The sequence below is a fragment of the Neomonachus schauinslandi genome, chromosome 5, assembly GCF_002201575.2.
Source record: "Neomonachus schauinslandi chromosome 5, ASM220157v2, whole genome shotgun sequence".
Classification (NCBI taxonomy): Eukaryota; Metazoa; Chordata; class Mammalia; order Carnivora; family Phocidae; genus Neomonachus; species Neomonachus schauinslandi.
In genome coordinates, this window is record NC_058407.1 from 160297535 (window position 1) to 160308144 (window position 10610).

A 10610-nucleotide genomic window follows, 5' to 3' on the forward strand; every position below is an offset into this window, starting at 1 on the left:
TAGGTATCTTATGGTTTTGGTTGTAATTGTAAATGGGATCGACTTCTTAATTTCTCTTTCTTCTGTCATGTTGTTGGTGTATAGGAATGCCACTGATTTCTGTGCATTGATTTTATATCCTGCTACTTGACTGAATTCCTGTATGAGTTCTAGCAGTTTTGGGGTTGAGTCTTTTGGGTTTTCCACATAAAGTATCATATCATCTGCAAAGAGTGAGAGTTTGACTTCTTCTTTGCCAATTTGGATGCCTTTTCTTTCTTTTTGTTGTCTGATTGCTGTGGCTACAACTTCTACTACTATGTTGAATAGCAATGGTGATAGTGGACATCCCTGCCGTGTTCCTGACTTAGGGGGAAAGCTCTCAGTTGTTCCCCATTGAGAATGATATTCACTGTGGGTTTTTCATAGATGGCTTTTATGATATTGAGGTATGTACCCTCTATCTCTATACTCTGAAGAGTTTTGATCAAGAAAGGATGCTGTACTTTGTCAAATGCTTTTTCTGCATCTACTGAGGGGATCATAGGGTTCTTGTTCTTTCTTTTATTAATGTATTGTATCACACTAATTTGTGGATGTTGTAGCCCAGGGATAAATCCCACTTGGTCATGGTGAATAATCCTTTTATTCCAATAGGCTGTTGGATCCTATTAGCTAGTATTTTGGTGAGAATTTTTGCATCCATGTTCATCAAGGATATTGGTCTGTAATTCTCCTTTTTGATGGGGTCTTTGTGTGGTTTGGGGATCAAGGTAATGTGGACTCATAAAATGAGTTTGGAAGTTTTCCTTCCATTTCTATTTTTTGGAAGAGTTTCAGAAGAATAGGTATTAATTCTTCTTGAAATGTTTGGTAGAATTCCCCTGGGAAGCCATCTGATCCTGGGCTTTTGTTTGTTGGGAGACTTTTGATGACTGCTTCAATTTCCTTAGTGGTTGTAGGTCTGTTCAGGTTTTCTATTTCTTCCTGGTTCAGTTTTGGTAGTTGATACATCTCTAGGAATGCATCCATTTCTTCCAGATTATCTAATTTGCTGCCATATAGTTGCTCACAATATGTTCTTTTTTTTTTTTTTAAAGATTTTATTTATTTATTTGACAGAGAGAGAGACAGCGAGAGCAGGAACACAAGCAGGGGGAGGGGGAGAGGGAGAAGCAGGCTTCTTGCCAAGCAGGGAGCCCGATGTGGGACTCGATCCCAGGACCCTGGGATCATGACCTGAGCCGAAGGCAGACGCTTAATGACTGAGCCACCCAGGCGCCCCATCACAATATGTTCTTATAATTGTTTGTATTTCTTTGGTGTTGGTTGTGATCTCTCCTCTTTCATTCATGATTTTGTTGATTTGGGTCATTTCTCTTTTCTTTTTGATAAGTCTGGCCAGGGGTTTATCAATCTTGTTAATTCTTTCAAAGAACCAGCTCCTTGTTTCGTTGATCTGTTCTACTGTTCTTTTGGTTTCTATTTCATTGATTTCTGCTCTGATCTTTATTATTTCTCTTCTCCTGCTGGGCTTAGGCTTTATTTGCTGTTCTCTCTCCAGCTCCTTTAGGTGTAGGGTTAGGTTGTGTATTTGAGACCTTTCTTGTTTCTTGAGAAAGGCTTGTATTGCTATATACTTTCCTCTTAGGACTGCCTTTGCTGTATCCCAAAGATTTTGAACAGTTGTATTTTCATTTTCATTGGTTTCCATGAATTTTTAAAATTCTTTAATTTTCTGGTTGACCCATTCATTCTTTAGTAGGATGCTCTTTAGCCTCCATGTATTTGAGTTCTTTCCGACTTTCCTCTTGTGATTGAGTTCTAGTTTCAAAGCATTGTGGTCTGAAAATATGCAGGGAATGATCCCAATCTTTTGGTACTGGTTGAGACCTGATTTGTGACCTAGGATGTGATCTTTCTGGAGAATGTTCCATGGGCACTAGAGAAAAATGTGTATTCTTTTGCTTTAGAATGCTATGTTCTGAATATATCTGTGAAGTCCATTTGGTCCAGTGTGTCATTTAAAGTCTTTATTTCCTTGTTGATCTTTTGCTTAGATGATCTGTTCATTTCAGTGAGGGGGGTGTTAAAGTCCCCCACTATTATTGTATTGTTGTTGATGTGTTTCTTTGCTTTTGTTATTAATTGGCTTATATAATTGGCTGCTGCCATGTTAGGGGCATAGATATTTACAAGTGTTAGATCTTCTTGTTGGATAGACCCTTTAAGTAGGATATAGTGTCCCTCCTCATCTCTTATTACAGTCTTTGGTTTAAAATCTAATTTGTCTGATATAAGGATTGCCACCCCAGCTTTCTTTTGGTGTCCAATAGCATGGTAAATGGTTTTCCACCCCTTCACTTTCAATATGGTGGTGTCTTTGGGTCTAAAATGAGTCTCTTGCAGACAGCATATCAATAGGTCTTGTTTTTTAATCCAATCTGATAGCCTGTGTCTTTTGATTGGGGCATTTAGCCCATTTACTTTCAGGGTAACTATTGAAAGATAGGAATTTAGTGCCATTGTATTGCCTGTAAGGCGACTGTTACTGTATATTGTGTGTGTTCCTTTCTGGTCTATGTTGCTTTTAGGCTCTCTCTTTGCTTAGAGGACCCCTTTCAATATTTCTTGTAGGGCTGGTTTTGTGTTTGCAAATTCCTTTAGCTTTTGTTTGTCCTGGAAGCTTTTTATCTCTCCTTCTATTTTCAATGACAGCCTAGATGGATATAGCATTCTTGGCTGCATTTTTTTCTCATTTAGTGCTCTGAATATATCATGCCAGTCATTTCTGGCCTGCCAGGTCTCTGTGGATAGGTCTGTTGCCAATCTAATGTTTCTACCCTTGTAGGTTACATATCTCTTCTCCCGAGCTGCTTTCAGGATTTTCTCTTTGTCTCTGAGACTCGTAAGTTTTACTATTAGATGTCAGGGTGTTGACCTATTTTTATTGATTTTGAGAGGGGTTCTCTGTGCCTCCTGGATTTTGATGCCTGTTCCCTTCCCCAAATTAGGGAAGTTCTCTGCTATAATTTGCTCCAATATACCTTCTGCCCCTCTCTCTTTCATCTTCTTCTGGGATCCCAATTATTCTAATGTTGTTTCATCTTATGGTATCGCTTATCTCTCGAATTCTGCCCTCGTGATCCAGTAGTTGTTTATCTTTCTTTTTCTCAGCTTCTTTATTTTCCATCATTTGGTCTTCTATATCGCTAATTCTCTCTTCTGCCTCATTTGTCCTAGCAGTTAGAGCCCCCATTTTTGATTGCACCTCATTAATAGCCTTTTTGATTTCAACTTGGTTAGATTTCATTCTTTTATTTCTCCAGAAAGTGTTTCTCTAATAACTTCCATGCTTTTTTCAAGCCCAGCTAGTATCTTTAAAATCATCATTCTGAACTCTAGTTCCAACACTGTACTAATGTCCATATGGAGTAGGTCCCTGGCAGTCAGTACTGCCTCTTGTTCTTTTTGTTGAGGTGATTTTTTCCATCTTGTCATTTTGTCCAGAGGAGAATAGATGAATGAAGGAACAAAATGCTAGCAGGGTAACAACGTCCCCAGAAGATATACTCTAAACAAATCAGAAAAGCCCTGAAACCAGGGGAAAAGAAAGGGAAATAAAGAAAAAAGAAAAAGAAAAAGAAAAAGTTAAAAACAAAAACAGAACAAAACAAAACAAAAAACAGAATATGATCAAATATGATCAGGCTGGTGCATAGATCGGTTCCATATACTAGATTTTGGGTGTATTTTGGTCTGTTAGAAGAAAGTGCCTTCCAAAATTTTAAAGAAAGAAAAACTTATATTTGTACAAAAATAAGGGTTAATATGATGAAGGGATGGAATATGACTGTAAAGATGACAATTATAAAAGATTTTATAATAGGAATTGATAAGAAGTTGTTTGAAAAAAGAAAGAAGAGGATTTAAAAAAAAAAGAAAAAAAAGGGAGAGAATGTGATCAGGCAGGAGACTAGAACAAAGCCATACACTAGAGATTTAGGGTATATTTTGATCTGTTAGAAGAAACTGTCTCTCAAAATTTTAAAGAGAGAACAACGTATATATATATATATATATATATATATATATATATATATATATATACCATATATATATTTATGCCAAAAATAAGGGTAACTAGTATGAAGGGATAGAATATGACTCTAAAAATGAAACATAAAAATGTTTTTTAAAAAAGGGATTGATAAGATGTTGGTTGAAAAAGGGAAAAAGAAAAATTAAAAAAAAAAGATAGTTAAAAAAGTTAACTTTGAAAGACTAAAGAATCATGGTAAAAAAGCCATGAATTCTATGTGCAGTATTCCCCTAGCGCTGGAGTTCTGCCATTCTCATTGATCAGTAAACTTGGTCTTGGCTGGCTGTTCTTGCTGATCTTCTGGGGGAGGGGCCTGTTGCCGTGGTTCCCAAATGTCTTTGCCAGAGGTGGAATTGCCCCGCCTTTGCCAGTCCAGGCTAAGTAATCTGCTCGGGTTTGCTCTCGGGAGCTTTTGTTCCCTGCAAGCTTTCGGTAGAGCTTTGGAGGATGAGAGTGAAAGTTGCGGCCTCCCAATCTCCACCCAGGAGGAGCCGAGAACTCAGGCCGTGCTCCTCAGTGTGCCCTCAGAGAAAAGCAGTCAGTCACTCCCGTCTCCCCGGTTTCCGGTTGCACTCCATGCTCACCTGGCCTGTGACGGAGCATTTCTATCTCTGGCACCCGACCCTGTGTGGAGTCTCCAAACCCAGCAGATCCCTGTGGTGTGCTCCTGCGCTGCTCCTCCCAGGGGAGGAAGGAGAGTCTCCCCAGATCTGCCGCTTGTTGGGTCCCTACTGGAGGAGCAGTGGCCCGACTGTGCTGCGAACCCCGAGCTGAGAGCCCGCGCCTCGGCTCCGCCTCTGCAGCCAGCTTCCCCACTCTGATCCCTGGGAGCTCTGCCACACTCAGGCACCCCTGGTCTTCCTGTGACCCTGAGGGTCCTGAGACCACATTGTTCCCGTGAGGGTTCCACCCCCTGGTTAGCCACTGGAGCGACGGCCCTCAGTGGAGCAGCTTCTAAACGTTCCGATTTTGTGCTCTGGGGCTCTATCACTTGCCAGAAGTGGAGGAGGGAGGCCCCCTCCCCCGCCATCTATCCTGAATATCGCCTGGGATTCACTTCTCCGCACATCCTACCTTCCAGAAAGTGGTCGCTTTTCTGTTCAGAGAGTTGCTGCTATTCTCTTCTTCGATCTCCTGTTGAGTTTGTAGGTGTTCAGAATGGTTTGATCCCTATCCAGATGAATTCCTGAGACCAGAGGAAAGCCAGGTCTCCTACTCCTCTGCCATCTTCCTCTGCCTGTGTCTATTTCATATCCATCTTAAAATAATTCTGAAGAATTTGCCAGGAGGATGTGACAGGTACTCTGAGATCCTCAGAAGGAATGCTGCGTTAGTAAAATGGAAGGTAATCATAGACACTCTAAGTTGTTGCTATTGTTTTTCTGGGTTTTTCCTGAGAGGAGACGCTAAGTAGAGAATTTAGCAAGACTGTCGGAGCCAGCAGTTTCAGGAAACATCCCTTGTTTAGTTGTCCAAAGCCTAGCTGGATAGAAACAGCTCCATCATATAAATATATTTCCTTTTTCTTTAAATCATTATGAAACTTTGTGAACCAAATAGTATGAGATATAGTATCATGGAGTTATTTAGTTATTTATTTAAATATTTTATTTATTTATTTGAGAGAGAGAGAGAGCACGAGAGGGGAGAGGGTCAGAGGGAGGAGCAGACTCCCCCCTGAGCAAGGAGTCTGATGTAGGCCTTGATCCTGGGACTCCAGGATCATGACCTGAGCCAAAGGCAGTCACTCAACCAACTGAGCCACCCAGGTGCCCGAGTTATTTATTTATTTATTTAAATTAAAATAAAGATTTTATTTATTTATTTGAGAGCAAGAGCAAGATAGAGTGGGAGGAGGGTCAGAGGGAGAGGGAGAGACAGAATCCTTAAGTAGATTCCCTACTGAGTGTGATGCCTGACACGAGTCTCTATCACAGGACGCTGGGATCATGATATGAGCCAAAATCAAGAGTTGGCCACTCAACCGACTGAGCCACCCAGGTATCCCTGTTGTTTTCTTCAAACCAATACTGAGTATACTGATACTCATTGGTAGGAAGTGGCAAAGCTGATTCTAATTCAGAGCTAGTTTACAGCTAAAGGACATGAAGTAAGTTCTGTCTCTGGGAGGAATGTTCTACCAATTTTAAGTTGGTTTTACTGGGACAAACTTGGCATTCATTAGTGACTGACACATGAGAATGTTATTTTCTTTTTGGTGCTTCCGTAATTCTGCTGATTCAGTTCAGGAGAAAGTCTCCATTTGGGACTTAGCACCTCTCTGACACTTTCTCATTTTTGTAACAGAGAAAGAGCATATCTCCAGCTCAGACCCTTTAATAAGCAAAGTTTTCTAGGAATTAATTTTGTTTTGTATTTATTAATTTATGTTTTGCCATTACCTTCTATTCAGAAACAAATGCTACTGGTTTTTTAATTATAGTTTTGGCATATTAACCTTTAAAATATATGTATTAGAGGGGCACCTGACTGGTTCAGTCAGTTGAGCATGTGACTCTTGATCTTGGGTTGTAAGTTTAAGATTACTTAAAAATAAATTTTTTTTCTGACAAAACAGGAAAGAATATTCAATGGAAAAAACAGTCTCTTCAACAGATGGTATTGAAAAAATTGGACAGCCACATGCAGAAGAATGAAACCAGACCACTTTCTTACACCATACACAAAAATAAACTCAAAACGGATGAAAGGGGCGCCTGGGTGGCTCAGTTGGTTAGGCGACTGCCTTCGGCTCAGGTCATGATCCTGGAGTCTCTGGATCGAGTCCCGCATCGGGCTCCCTGCTCAGCGGGGAGTCTGCTTCTCCCTCTGACCCTCCCCCCTCTCATGTGCTCTCTCTCTCAGTCTCTCTCTCTCAAATAAATAAATAAAATCTTTAAAAAAAAAAAAAAAAAAAAAAAAAAAAAAACGGATGAAAGACCTAAATGTGAGACAGGAATCCATCAAAATCCTAGAGGAGAACATCAGCAACCTCTTTGACCTCGCTGCAGCAACATCTTGCAAGACAAATCTCCAAAGGCAAACAAAATCAAAAATGAACTATTGGGACTTCAACAAGATAAAAAATCTTTTGCACAGCAAAGGAAACAGTCAACAAAACCAAAGGGTTAATATCCAAAATCTATAAAGAACTTATCAAACTGAACACCAAAAAACAAATAATCCAGTCAAGAAACGGGCAGAACAGGGGCACCTGGGTGGCTCAGCTGGTTGAGTGTTTGCCTTGGGCTCAGGTCATGATCCTGGAGTCCTAAGATTGAGCCCCATGGCAGGCTCCCTACTCAGTGGGGAGTCTGCTTCTCCCTCTCCCTCTGCTCCTCCCCCCCCCACTTGTGCTCATGTGCTCTCTCTCTCAAATAAATAAGTAAAATCCCTAAAAAAATGCAGAAGACATGAAGAGACATTCTTCCAAATAAGACATACAAATGGCCAACAGAGACTGAAAAAATGCTCTACATCACTGGGCATCAGGGAAATACAGATCAAAAGTACAATGAGATACCACCTCACACTAGTCAGAATGGCTAAAATTAACAAATCAGGAAACAACAGACGTTGGTGAGGGTGTGGAGAAAGGGGAACCCTCCTACACTGTTGGTGGGAATGCAAACTGGTATAGCTACTCTGGAAAAGAGTATGGAGGTTCCTCAACAAGTTAAAAATAGAGCTATCCTACAACCCAGCAATTGCACTCCTGGTATTTACCCAAGGATACAAACATCATGATTCAAAGGGGCACATGCACCCCAATGTTTATAACAGCAGTGTCTACAACAGCCAAAATATGGAAAGAGCCCAGATGTCCAGTGACAGATGAATGGATAAAGAAGATGTGGTCCAGGGCGCCTGGGTGGCTCAGTTGGTTAAGCGACTGCCTTCGGCTCAGGTCATGATCCTGGAGTCCCAGGATCGAGTCCCGCATCGGGCTCCCTGCTCAGCGGGGGGTCTGCTTCTCCCTCTAACCCTCTTCCCTCTCGTGCTCTCATTCTCTCTCTCTCAAATAAATAAATAAAACCTTAAAAAAAAAAAAAGCCAAGAAGATGTGGTCCATATATACAATGGAATATTACTCAGCCATCAGAAAGGATGAATACCCAACTTCTACATCAACATGGATGGGACTGGAGGAGATTATGCTAAGTGAAATAAGTCAAGCAGAGAAAGTCAATTATCATATGGTTTCACTTAATTTGTGGAACATAAGGAATAGCATGGAGGACATTAGGAGAAGGAAGGGAAAAATGAAGGGGGGCAAATCGGAAGGAGAGATGAACCATGAGAGACTATGGACTCTGAGAAATAAACTGAGGGTTTTAGAGGTGAGGGGGATGGGGGGATGGGTTAGGCCGGTGATGGGTATTAAGGAGGGCATATACTGCATGGAACACTGGGTGTTATATGAAAACAATGAATCATGGATCACTACATCAAAAACTAATGATGTATTGTATGGTAACTAACATAATAAAATAAAATAAAAAAAGAAGATGTAGTATACACATACACACACACACAATGGAATATTACTCAGCCATTGAGAAGAATGAAACCTTGCTATTTGCAATGATGTGGATGGATGTAGAGGGTATTATGTAGAGGGTATCTTAGTCAGAGAAAGACAAATACCATATGATTTCACTCCTATGTGGAATTTAAGAAACCAAACAGATGAACATAGGGGAAGGAAGGGAAAAATAAAATAAGATGAAATCAGCAAACCCCAAGAGATGCTGAACTTGAGGAAACAAACTCAGGGTTGCTGGAGGGGAGGTGGGTGGGAGGATGGGGTAATTAGGTGATGAGCACTGGGTGTTATATGCAACTGATGAATCACTAAATTCTACCTCTGAAACTAAAAAAAAGAAAGAAAGAAAGATGCTTTCAAAAAAAAAAAATCTGGGGCGCCTGGGTGGCTCAGTTGGTTAAGCGACTGCCTTCGGCTCAGGTCATGATCCTGGAGTCCCGGGATCGAGTCCCGCATCGTGCTCCCTGCTCGGCAGGGAGTCTGCTTCGTCCTCTGACCCTATCCCCTCTCATGTGTTCTCTCTCTCTCATATAAATAAATAAAATCTTTAAAAAAAAAATCTTTAGGGGCACCTGGGTGGCTCAGTAGGTTGAAGTGTCTAACTCTTGATCTCAGCTCAGGTCTTGATCTCAGGGTCATGAGTTCAAGCCCTGCACTGGGATCCATGCTGGGAGTGGTCTACTTAAAAAAAAATCTTAGAAAAATAAAAATAAAAAGGGTACATGTATTAGAGAAAACATACACATGAACACGTGTATAGTCCTAGATTATCTTGAGAAAGAAATATGAGAAACTGGTACAATGATTCTGGGAGGACAAGGAGAGAAACTTTTCACTGTATCCATTGTTGTACCTTTTGAATCTTGAATCATATGTATATATTATGTATTAAAATATAAATTTTATTTTATTTTTATTATTATTATTTTAAAAGATTTTATTTTTATTTATTTGACAGAGAGAAACACAGCGAGAGAGGGAACACAAGCAGGGGGAGGGGGAGAGGGAGAAGCAGGACTCCCGCCAAGCAGGGAGCCCGATGCGGGGCTCGATCCCAGGACCCCGGGATCATGACCTGAGCTGAAGGCAGACGCTTAATGACTGAGCCACCCAGGTGCCCCTTATTATTATTTTTTTAAGATTTTGTTTATTTATTTGAGAGAGAGAGAGTGCATGCACATGATTGGTGGGGCGGAGGGGCAGAGGGAGAGGGGGAAGCAAACTCCCCATTGACCAGGGAGCCCAGGACCCCAAGATCATGACCTGAGCTGAAGTCAGACCCTTAACCAACTGAGCCACCCAGGTGTCCCTATAATTTTTATTTTAAAAACAGAAGTTAACATGGAAAAAGGAAATTTAATTAAAAAAGAGTCCATTAAAGTATATTAATTTACACTTATCATGATGAACACTGAGTAATGTATGGAATTGTTGAATCATTATATTGCAAACCTGATATAAATATAACACTATATGATAATTATACTTGAATTAAAAAAGTAAATTAAAAGTGTATTAATTAAATACTACAGGTGGTAATTTGGCAATGACAAATAAAACAGGGCATATGGCTTGTGGCAAAATTGTGAAGGCGGTATGTGAATAAATGAAGTCTGGAAACACTACTTAAAGGATTTGAGATATTTTGCCAGGTTCTTTTTCAAGTAGAGGTGGCCATGTGGGTGGAGGGGTCAGTGGTGATGACCAGGTGTTGGGGGAACAGGTCATCTTTCCTCTCCAGGTTTCATTCTCATCTGTAGTGGGAAGGGGCTGGCCTAAAGTTTTCTCTGAGAACTACTGTCTTCATTTGTGTTCTCCCCAGAAGCAGACCTTAAGGCAAAGATCCCAGTGAAAGCAGACTTATTTATGAAGTGCAAGAAACACCCATGGGTTATGGGGAAGCAATCCAAGGAGCCAGGGAAGGTGCATTATGAGTCAGGTTAACATTGTGGGGAATGGCACTTCCTCCCACTGAGAAACAGC